Genomic DNA, 10,933 nt, shown 5'->3' with positions numbered 1-10,933 from the left:
GTTGATTTTTTTTTGTCCTTGATGGCTTTGGTCCTTTGGCTTTTACTGTTGTTAAAATGTTTGCGATTTAACTCTACCTTACATCGTTGTGCAGCTCCAATTGACTTAAGTGACCCAGCCACAATTTAAGACACTGGGCTTGAGTGAGGCCAGAGAAATAGCTCAATTGACCCTTGTATGCAGGAGGCTTGTTCAATCCCTAACACCACAGGTGTCATCTAGCATCTTCTAGCATCAGGGTTGATGTAGTCCCTAAAATAACTGGGCATACCCCCAAACAACAGCAAAATAAAGGGAAACAACAGATCTCAGAAAACTGTGGATAAAGTGTTTGCCTTGTAAGCAGCAGACTTAAGTTCGATCCCCAGCATCTCATATAGCCCACTGAGCACAGCCAGAAGCAATTCCTAATGTAGAGCCAGAGTCATTCTGAGCACTGCTGGGTGTGGGGAAAAAAAATTAAGCCCCAACAATTACACTTGAGTTCCTGGCCCCGAGAGGTAGCACAGTGGGGAGGGCACTTCCCTTGCATGCAGCCGACCCAAGTTCAATCCCCAGCATCTCCTGAGCATCCCTGAGCCCGCCAGGTGTGATTTCTGAGTGAAGAGCAGGAGTAAGCCAGGGGTATCACGGGGTGCAGCCCAACAACAACAAATGAAACAAAAAAACCTTAGTGATGGTCTGTCTTTTGTTTGGGGGCCACCCCCATGGTGATCAAAGGTTACCCTGGCTATGCACTCAAGAATCACTTGGGAGCAGGCTGGGGGTGATGGGAGGTCAAACCCTGGTCAGCTGTGAACAAGGCAAGCACCCTCCTTGCTATATTATCACAGCCACATGATGGTCTTCCTTCTTTTAAGTGTACCACCAAAATCAAGTCCCCGGACACAAGAGATATCGTTATAGTTCAAATGGCTACTTACAAAAATAGCTTTGCAAGCAGAAGCCTGGACACTAATCCCCTCAGTTTCCCAAGTATTTCAGGAGTGACCCCAAGGCTCCAAGCACCAACAGGTGTGGCTCAATAAAAATTAAAAAGTTGAGCCAGAGCGATAGCACAACAGGAGGGATGCTTGCCTGGCATGTAGCCAAACCGGGTTTGATTCCTGACATCCCATATTGTCCCCCGAGCACTGCCAGAGTAATATCTGTAATATCTGAGTGCAGAGCCAGAAGAAACCCCTGAGCACCACCAGGTATGGCCCCCAAACCAAAAAGGAAGTAAATAAATTAACTTAAATCAAGTCCCTAATTCTGATTTCACTTCAAACACATCCAGTAGCTGAATGTGAAGTCCTTGAAAGCACGTTGTCAGACCCACTGAAGGGGCAACAGCCCAAGGACAGTGGGACCATTTAGGGGAGGGGGAGAACAAGTCCTGAGTAAGGACACACAGTGGACAGCAGAAAGTTAATGTCACCCTGCCATGTCCCCTTTCTCTTAGGTCCCAGAAAACAAACCCCTCTTTTCCCTGCAAAGAGATGGGGGTGAGAGAGAGAGGGGGTGGGGGGGAGGGAGGAAGGGAGAGAGGGAGAGAGGGAAAGAATCACAAGTATTGAGGGAAGACAGAAGTCACAGCGGCCAATGTTCCTGAGGGAACAGGAAGCCCCCCCCCCAACAGAACTGGCTCATCCCATGTGCCTTCACCCCACTGCCCCCGGCCCTGACTTCACTGACTTCCTGAGAGAAAACATGATGCTTAGCACTAAGGAGCACCTCTTAGACTCGGGGTGGAGGGAGGCATTTGCCTTGCATGCAGAGGAAGGAAGGAAGAAAGGAAGAAAGGAAGGAAGGAAGGAGGGAGGGAGGGAGGGAGGAAGGAAGGAGGGAGGGAGGGAGGGAGGAAGGATGGACGGAAGGAAGGAAGGAAGGAAGGAAGGAAGGAAGGAAGGAAGGAAGGAAGGAAGGAAGGAAGGAAGGAAGGGAGGAGAGAGGGAAGGGAGGAGAAAGGGAGGAAGGAAGGAAGGAAGGAAGGAAGGAAGGAAGGAAGGAAGGAAGGAAGGAAGGAAGGAAGGAAGGAAGGAAGGAAGGAAGGAAGGAAGGGGCCCAGTACAAATAAGGTCGCCATGAGCAAGGCTCAGCCATTGCTCTAGCACAGACCAGCATGGGCACCTTAAGTAGAGATGAAATCACTTCTTATTCCATTTTTTTCGTCTGTTTTGGGGCCACATCCAGAGGCACTCAAGGCTTACTTGGGGCTCTGTGCCCAGGGATTACCACTGACTGGCAGGGCTCCTAGTACCATATGGGATACCAGGGATCAAACCCAGGGCAGCTGTGCACAAGGCTTTTTCTACTGTGTTATCTTAGCTGGTCCCTGTTACTACTCTTTAAAGAACTCAGATTAACCAAGGAGTAAAGCTTCAAATTAAAAAAGGATCATTGATTGGGGGGGCAAAGCAATATATATATATATATATATATATATATATATAGAGAGAGAGAGAGAGAGAGAGAGAGAGAGAGAGAGAGAGACTATCAGGCAGAGTGTTTGCCTTGCACACAGCTAACCTGGGTTCCAACTGGATATCCCATGTTTCCCCAAAACTTGCCAGAAGTCACCCCTAAGTACAGAGCCAAAGCCAGGAATAAGCCCTGAGTACAGCTGGATGTTGTGTCTACAAAACAAAGAAAATAAATAAAAATAAAAGAGAAGGACCATAACCACGCTAGTGGGCAACTTCGTGAGGCCTCTGGTGACCACACAGGGGAGAGAGGCTGGACTTAATCACTCTGTCCATAATGCCCAGCTCTCAAAAAGGCAGAATCCCCATCTCCATAAGGGTTTCTCAAAAGCTGTGCCATATGGGGCTTGGGAAAAGAATGAAGGGAAGGAGGGAGGGAGGAAAAGGAGAGGGGGGAGGGGGAGAGATTGAGAGGGGAGAGATGAGAGGGAGAGATGAGAGGGAGGGGGAGGGGGGAGTGGGGAGGGGGGAGAGGGAGAGGGAGAGAGGGAGGAGAGAGAGGGAGAGGGAGGGAGAGGAGGGAGGGAGGGGAGGGAGGGAGGGGAGGGAGAGGAGAGAGAGAGAGAGAGAGAGAGAGAGAGAAGAGAGAGAGAGAGAGAGAGAGAGAGAGAGAGAGAGAGAGAGAGAGAGAGAAGCCAGAGCAATAACAGAGCGGGAGGGCATTTACATTGCACACAGCTGACGGTTCAATCCCCGGTATCCTATATGGTCCCCTGAGCCTACCAGGAGTAATTTCTGAGTGCAGAGCCAGGAGTGCCACCCAGTGTGGTCCGACACATCCCCCCCCCCCCCAGTCCATTTGTCCATCTACAACAGGAGCATACCCACCATGTACTCTGAATCCATAGGCACAAGATGCGATGCCAAGTTCCAGCTAAGTGACGGGCTCTGGAGTATAACCCAGGGCTGAGCTGGGCACCGAACACTCTTCACGCTGCCTCTGAAAGGTGGCACCAACATCCCCTCTGCCAAGCAGCCCACATGGTCCACCGCCAGCCTGTGCAGGGGACAGCGTGTGGGGCAACCTGACAGTGGCATTGTGCCTGTCCCACACAAGAAGACCACGCTAGCAATGTCGGGGTCGAAGTGGGAGTTCCGTGTAGCAACAGGGACTCACACTAGAATGCTCATCTACGTGACAGAGAATGCACACGTATTAACCAGCACCCTAAAGAGCCAGGGCCAGCTATCTTTGGCTCCCTCTGTCTTTCGCTGGCTTGCCAAGAGAAACTAGAATGGCAATGCTAAGCTCAAAAAATACCACGAGCCAGAAAATAAAATCATCACCTTGCTTGTGAAGCGACTGTCACCACTAGTCACCTCGTAAATCCTTGTACCTAATGGGATGATCATTCAGGTTCACAGAAGTCTCTTAGATCTCACCTGGGCGGCATGAAAGGTCTCTAGGGGGGGGTGGGGGGGAGATCCACCTCAACTCCTTAAGTTCCTAAGAATGAAAGGAATCAGTCTAACTAGGAAAGAATGCTTGGCCAATATGAAAAGGAATTTCACTATCTTTCATGTGAAGTAAGCAAGTTATGGGGGTGGGGGCTAAACATTTTGTCCTAAGGAGATGGCCCTTGTGAATGTTGTCAGGAATCCCTACAATGTCAAGAGCAGAAAACCCACACACAAACACACACGGGAAAGAAGTGTACACATAGACACACACACCCTCTAAAAGGACACACACACACCCTAACAAACATACACACCCCTAAAAGGTTTCACTTTCCCTCCAGAGAAAGAAGTCCAAGCACAAAATGGGGGGCGGGGGGGGGGGTAGGAGATCCTACAACAGCTCATGTGCCTGCCTATGAAATTTGGCTAAAAATGGTTCCACCCCCAACCACTGCCAGGAATGACCCCTTAGCACAGATCCAGGAAAGAGCCTGGAGCAGGGCAGAATATGGGCCCCAAACTAAGCCCCAAACCTACAGGATGCCAGCAGCGTTCTTCCTGGAGCAGGAGGTCAGCAGTATCCTGGATAACACAGACACAGGCCCTTATGCCAAAAGCCCCACAAGCTAACTGTCAGTGACAGCGCGATCACACCGCAAAGCTACGACCGACCTCAGCCAACTATAAAGGATTTGCAAACTCTAAGAGTTCTTGTGCAAGGGGGCCGGGCGGTGGTGCTAGAGGTAAGGTGCCTGCCTTGCCTGCGCTAGCCTAGGACGGACCACGGTTCGATCCCCCGGTGTCCCATATGGTCCCCCAAGCCAGGAGCAACTTCTGAGCGCATAGCCAGGAGTAGCCCCTGAGCGTTACCGGGTGTGGCCCAAAAACCAAAAAAAAAAAAAAAAAGAGTTCTTGTGCAGCCTGTAGTCTTCAGTCCTGGGCCAGCCAGTTCCTGTCAAAGCACACCTTCTCAGGACAAGTGGCCTGAGGATGGGGGCCAGAGTGGGTATAAGGGTAGGACACAGGGCCAGAGAGATAGCATGGAAGTAGGGTATTTGCCTTGCATGCAGAAGGACGGTGGTTCGAATCCCAGCATCCCATCCCATCCCATATGGTCTCTGGAGCCTGCCAGGAGTGATTTCTGAGCGTAGAGCCAGGAGGAACGCTTGAGCACTGCCGGGTGTGACCCAAAGCAAAAAAAAAAAAAAAAAAAAAAAAAAAATGGGTAGGACACTTACTTGGCACGCAGGTGACCTGGGTTCAATTCCTTAGCACCCCATTTGGTCCCTTAAGCCTCTACCATTAAGAGAATCCAGAGCCAGGAGGAAGCCCTGAATATCTCCAGTTGTGGCCCAAAAAACAAAGAGATGCCCATTATTCTGCCACATCAAACACGGGCACCTCTGCAATGATTATAACTAGGAGGCTGGAGCAATAATATAGTAGGGTAGATTGCTTGCCTTGCATGCAATCTGACTTGGGTTTGATCCCTGGCATCCCATAATCCTGAGCACCACCATGAGTAATTCCTGAGTGCAGAGCCAGGAAGAACGCCTGAGTATCGCCAGATGTGGCACCCTCCCAAAATAAATAATTATAATTTGGCTTCGACACTTTAAAGAAAAATTCTTACAACCACCTAAAGGACTGATTAGAAGACTGAGGAAAATCAAAAGGATAAATAAAATACTGGCAAAAGGGGCTGAAGAGATAGGATGGAGGTAAGGCGTTTGCCTTTCATGCAGGAGGTCATCGGTTCGAATCCCGGCGTCCCATATGGTCCCCCATGCCTGCCAGGAGCAATTTCTGAGCCTGGAGCAAGCAAGGAATAACCCTGAGCACTGCTTGGTGTGACCAAAAAAACCCCCAAAAAAAAAAAAAAAATACTGGCAAAAAAAACATTGAAAATAGGAAATGGAAAAAAAAAAAAAGAAAAAAAAGAAAATAGGAAATGGAGCCTACCAAAGACAGCCCAAAAAAATGTCTATAAAAAGTCCTGGCTGGAGAGATAGCATGGAGGTAAGGCGTTTGCCTTTCATGCAGAAGGTCATCGGTTCGAATCCCGGTGTCCCATATGGTCCCCCGTGCCTGCCAGGAGCAATTTCTGAGCCTGGAGCCAGGTATAATCCCTGAGCACTGCCGGGTGTGACCCAAAAACCACAAAAAAAAAAAAAAAAAAATCAAAAAGGAGATTATTTTGGGGCCGGGTAGGTGGCGCTGGAGTTAAGGTGTCTGCCTTGCAAGCGCTAGCCAAGGAAGGACCGCGGTTCGATCCCCCGGCGTCCCATATGGTCCCCCCAAGCCAGGGGCGATTTCTGAGCACATAGCCAGGAGTAACCCCTGAGCGTCAAACGGGTGTGGCCCAAAAACCAAAAAAAAAAAAAAAAAAAAAAAAAAAGTCCTTCTAGGGGCCGGGCGGTGGCGCTAGAAGTAAGGTGCCTGCCTTGCCTGTGCTAGCCTTGGACAGGACCGTGGTTCGATCCCCCGGCGTCCCATATGGTCCCCCAAGCCAGGAGCGACTTCTGAGCGCATAGCCAGGAATAACCCCTGAGCGCCACTGGGTGTGGCCCAAAAACCAAAAAAAAAAAAAGCCCTTCTAAAACCCTTCTAAACATGAGGGAGAAGCCTCAAAGTTCAATACCTGCCCCATCAGGAGAGGTGACAAAAAACCAACACTCACAGGCACCAAGTGCCAATGGGAGTGTGAGTGGCGGAAGAGGTCCCTGGTGGCCATAGGCTGACCAGGGTAAACCACCTTGGTGGGAAGGTGCGAGGGGGCAGAACCGACATTCAAGGCCAGGGACTACAGAGGGAAAATCCTATCGGAGTCACCCAGTGCCCAATGCTCACCAACAGTGGGTGCTCAGGGGTGGCGAAGAGGGAGAGTTATCTTCCAACCCTTAGGCAATTCTCTCGGGTGCCTGGGCCCACTGTCCCCTCATGTAAAAGGACCAGGAGGCAGTGAAGTTCTTCCCACTCTGCTGGGACTCAGTACTGGGGAGTTTCCCACAGTTTATTTATAAAGGCCCAGAGCAGCCCCTCAGCTGAGAAATCATCTCCCAAAGGCCCTGACAATGACTTTCCCGCCATTTCTCTTTCTTAAAGAGAAATTTGAGGCACTGGGATTCCCAGAGCAGTTAGTGATGGGGATTCAATGCAGCCCAACAATACCAGACCCTCTACCGGGGTTGGCTTCCCCCACCTCAATCTACCACCCTTCCCAGTGGTTTATTTGGTTTCAGTTAATTTGGGGGGAGGCTATACCTGGCAGCACTCAGGGCTTATTCCTGGTTCTGCATTCAGGAATCACTCCTGGCAGGCTCGGGAAACCATATGGGGTGCTGGAGAGCAAACCCAGGTCAGCCCCATGCAAGGCAAACGCCATCCTCACTATGTGATGGTGCCAGCCTGTTATTTTGGGAAACAGTGCCCTGGTACCCTGAAAGCATCATGATTTCTCTGAAAAGAAAAAGGGTTTTTTTGACCTTGGCAGAAAGTCTCTCATATGTGCTGTGAATCACCTTCACTCACAGACCAGAAGTTGCCTGCCTCCACCTAATTGGTCTTTACTCCTCTTTACCTTGGGGACCAGAAGAACCTCGTTTTGTTATTAATGTGAAAGTCAAATGACAGGCCTAATGTCCCATCCAAGAATCTGAGCGGAATCTGAGACTTCTCACAAGGCTGCTGCCATTGCAGTCTAAGGGACTCAGGCCTGTGCTTTGTGATGAAATCTCCTCCCCAGTCCTGAAAAGATTCTACCTTCTGCCAGAAACGCAACCATTTCCCTTAAAATAGACCGAAAAGATGCCCAAGGTCTAAATAATAGATGCTTGATTGAACAGTCATTTCCATTCAGAGAGATGGCAAAAGAAAAAGGGGGGAAGCTGCCTTCTTTTCTACCACATTTCCAGTCTAAAATTAGCTCCCTCCTCCCGCCAGTGATTCAACTTTGATCCAAGGACTAAACTGCAGAGGTAAGAATGGGAATCCATACATTAAGAGAATGGTCGGAAATAAATACATCTCACTACTTACTCTATTGATCTCAGCACTTCCACTCATTGAGCCAGAGAGAGAGACAGAGACAGAGAAAGTGGTTCATGTAGCTGTCCCTGCCTCGATCCTCGGTCCCTGGCACCTCACATAGTCCCAGAATAACCAAGGGGAGTCACCTGAGCACAGAGCTAGAGAAAGCACTTGAGCACCACCAGGTGTAGCAAAAAGAAAAGAAAAGAAAAGAAAGAAAAAGAAAAGAAGAGGGGCCGGAGAGATAGCATGGAGGTAAGGTGTTTGCCTTTCATGCAGAAGGGCGGTGGTTCAAATCCCGGCATCCTATAAGGTCCCCAGTGCCTGTCAGGGGCGACTTCTGAGCATAGAGCCAGGAGTAACCCCTGAGTGCTGCCGGGTGTGACCCAAAAATTTAAAAAAAAAAGAAGAAAAGAAAACTTAGAAGTGGGGCCAGAGAAACAGTACAGTGAGGAGAGTGTTTACCTTGCATGCAGCTGACCAGGGTTCAATGCCCAGAACCCCATAAGGTCCCCAAAGACTGCCAGAAATGATTCCTAAGCATAATGCCGGAGTAACCCCAGATTGCCACTGGGTGTGGCCCAAAACCAGAAAGAAAAAAAAAGCCTTAGAAATGCAAAAGGGCCCGGATAGCACAGCCGCGTTTGCCTTGCAAGCAGCCGATCCAGGACCAAAGGTGGTTGGTTCGAATCCTGGTGTCCCATATGGTCCCCTGTGCCTGCCAGGACCTATTTCTGAGCAGACAGCCAGGAGTAACCCCTGAGCACCGCTGGGTGTGGCCCAAAAAAAAAAAAAAAAAAAAAAAAAAAGAAATGCAAAAGGGAAGTGTTCTTTACATGACTGAAACCCAGCTACAATCATATTTGTAATCAAGGTGTTTATAAAATTTAAAAAAAGTGCAAAAGAACATAAATTTCTTATCCACTCATAAATAGGTAAGTGAGGTGCTGGAGCCATTTCTGACCACGAGCCAGGAGTAAACCCTGAGCACTGCCCAGTGTGGCCCAAAAACCAAAAACCAAAACAAAATAGGCAAGGGGCTAGAGTGGTGGCACTAGAAGTAAGGCATCTGCCTTGCAAGCGCTAGCCTAGGATGGATTTCGGTTTGGTCACCTGGTGTCCCATAAGTTCCCCCAGCCAGGAGCTATTTCTGAGCGCATAGCCAGGAGGAACCCCTGAGCGTCAACGGGTGTAGCCCAAAAATTAAAAATAAATAAATAAATAAATAGGCAAGTGACATCTTTTGTTGTTAGTTTTTTTTGTTTGTTTGTTTGTTTTTGTTTTTGGGCCACACCAGGCGGTGCTCAGGGGTTACTCCTGGCTATCTGCTCAGAAATAGCTCCTGGCAGGCAAGGGGGACCATATGGGACGAGAAATTCGAACCAACCACCTTTGGTCCTGGATCGGTTGCTTGCAAGGCAAACACCGCTGTGCTATTTCCCTGGCCCCTTTTTGTTGTTGTTCTTGTTTATTTTTAGTTTTTGGGTTACTCCTGGCTCTACACTCAGAAATCACCCCTGGCAGGATGGAGGGGGGTAGCCATATGAGATTCGAACAACCCTCCTTCTGCATGGAAGGCAAACACCCTACCTCCAAGCTATCTCGAAGGCCCCAATTTTTTGTTTCTTTAATCCTGACAGGAAGCCAGCCCGATAGTGTTACTATCTCCATAATCCAAAGGAAACAGAGGTTCTAAGAGGTGAGGTCATTGCAGGGCTAAAGATTTCTAAGTAGAGCCCCAGGCAGCGTGGCATGGAGAATTCATTTCCCAAACCACAGGGTTCCCCAGCACCACTAGAGCACCAAGCACAGTGCCAGAAGCATCTAAACTACAGGAAATAAGGAAATAGCCAAAAATAAAAAATAAAAAAAGTTTTCGATTTACCCAAGGAAAATTGCCTTGTTGACTCTATGCTACTAAAGTGTCCCTGAGCACTACCAGGTATGGACCCTCCCTCCGGCCAGCAGTGGCGAAACCCAGCTTCACCCCTAGTCCACATCTCTCTCAGGACTAATCTGGAGAACAGGAATGAGGTGAGGTGAGGGTATTTACAACCTCCAGAGCCTGGGAGAACAAAGAAGGAAGTTGAAATTTATTTCTCTTCCTAACAACCCACTTTGCCACCTTCAAACCCTGAAAGTGAAGAAAGTGGGGAGAGGGGAAACAAGGTAGCTCCAACTTCCAACTGGTTTCTAATTCTCAGGAAGAGACTGAGTGAAAGATATGAGTTAATGGGCTGTTTGTGGTGTTCATTGGTTTTTTTGTTTTGTTTTGTTTTTTGCTTTTTGGGCCATACCTGGTGACGCTCAGGGGTTACTCCTGGCTAGCCACTTAAAAGTCACTCCTGGCTTGGGGGACCATATGGGATGTCAGGGAATTGAACTAGGGTTCGTCCTAGGCTAGCACCGGCAAGGCAAACGCCCTACTGCTTGTGCCACTGCTCCGGCCCCTACTTGTGTTTTTTTAATTTTAATTTTTGGAGGGGGTACCGGTCCTCAGGGCCTGTTCCTGGCAAGGCTCGGGTAAAGGGGGACTTCACATGATGGAGATTAGGGATTGAACCCCAATTGGCAGTGTGCCCTTCCCATTGTTCTATTGCTCTGGTTCCTTGAACAGAAGTTTTAAAAGAGTGGGGCCGGGGCCGGCGAGGTGGCGCTAGAGGTAAGGTCTGCCTTGCAAGCGCTAGCCAAAGAAGGACCGCTAGCCAAAGAAGGACCGTGGTTCGATCCCCCAAGCGTCCCATATGGTCCCCCCAAGCCAGGGGCAATTTCTGAGCACTTAGCCAGGAGTAACCCTTAAGCATCAAACGGGTGTGGCCCGAAAAAAAAACCAAAAAAAAAGTGTGAGGCCAAAGAGATACATGGAGGTAGGGCATTTGCCTTGCATGCAAAAGGACGGTGGTTCGAATCCTGACATCCCATATGGTCCCCTGAGCCTGCCATGAGCAATTTCTGAGCATAGAGCCAGGAGTAACCCCTGAACACTGCCGGGCAAAAACCAAAAACCAAAAAAAAGTTTTAAAAGTGAATATAAGAGG

The sequence above is a fragment of the Suncus etruscus genome, chromosome 2 (genome assembly GCF_024139225.1).
Source record: "Suncus etruscus isolate mSunEtr1 chromosome 2, mSunEtr1.pri.cur, whole genome shotgun sequence".
Classification (NCBI taxonomy): Eukaryota; Metazoa; Chordata; class Mammalia; order Eulipotyphla; family Soricidae; genus Suncus; species Suncus etruscus.
This window is presented reverse-complemented; position numbering follows the sequence as displayed.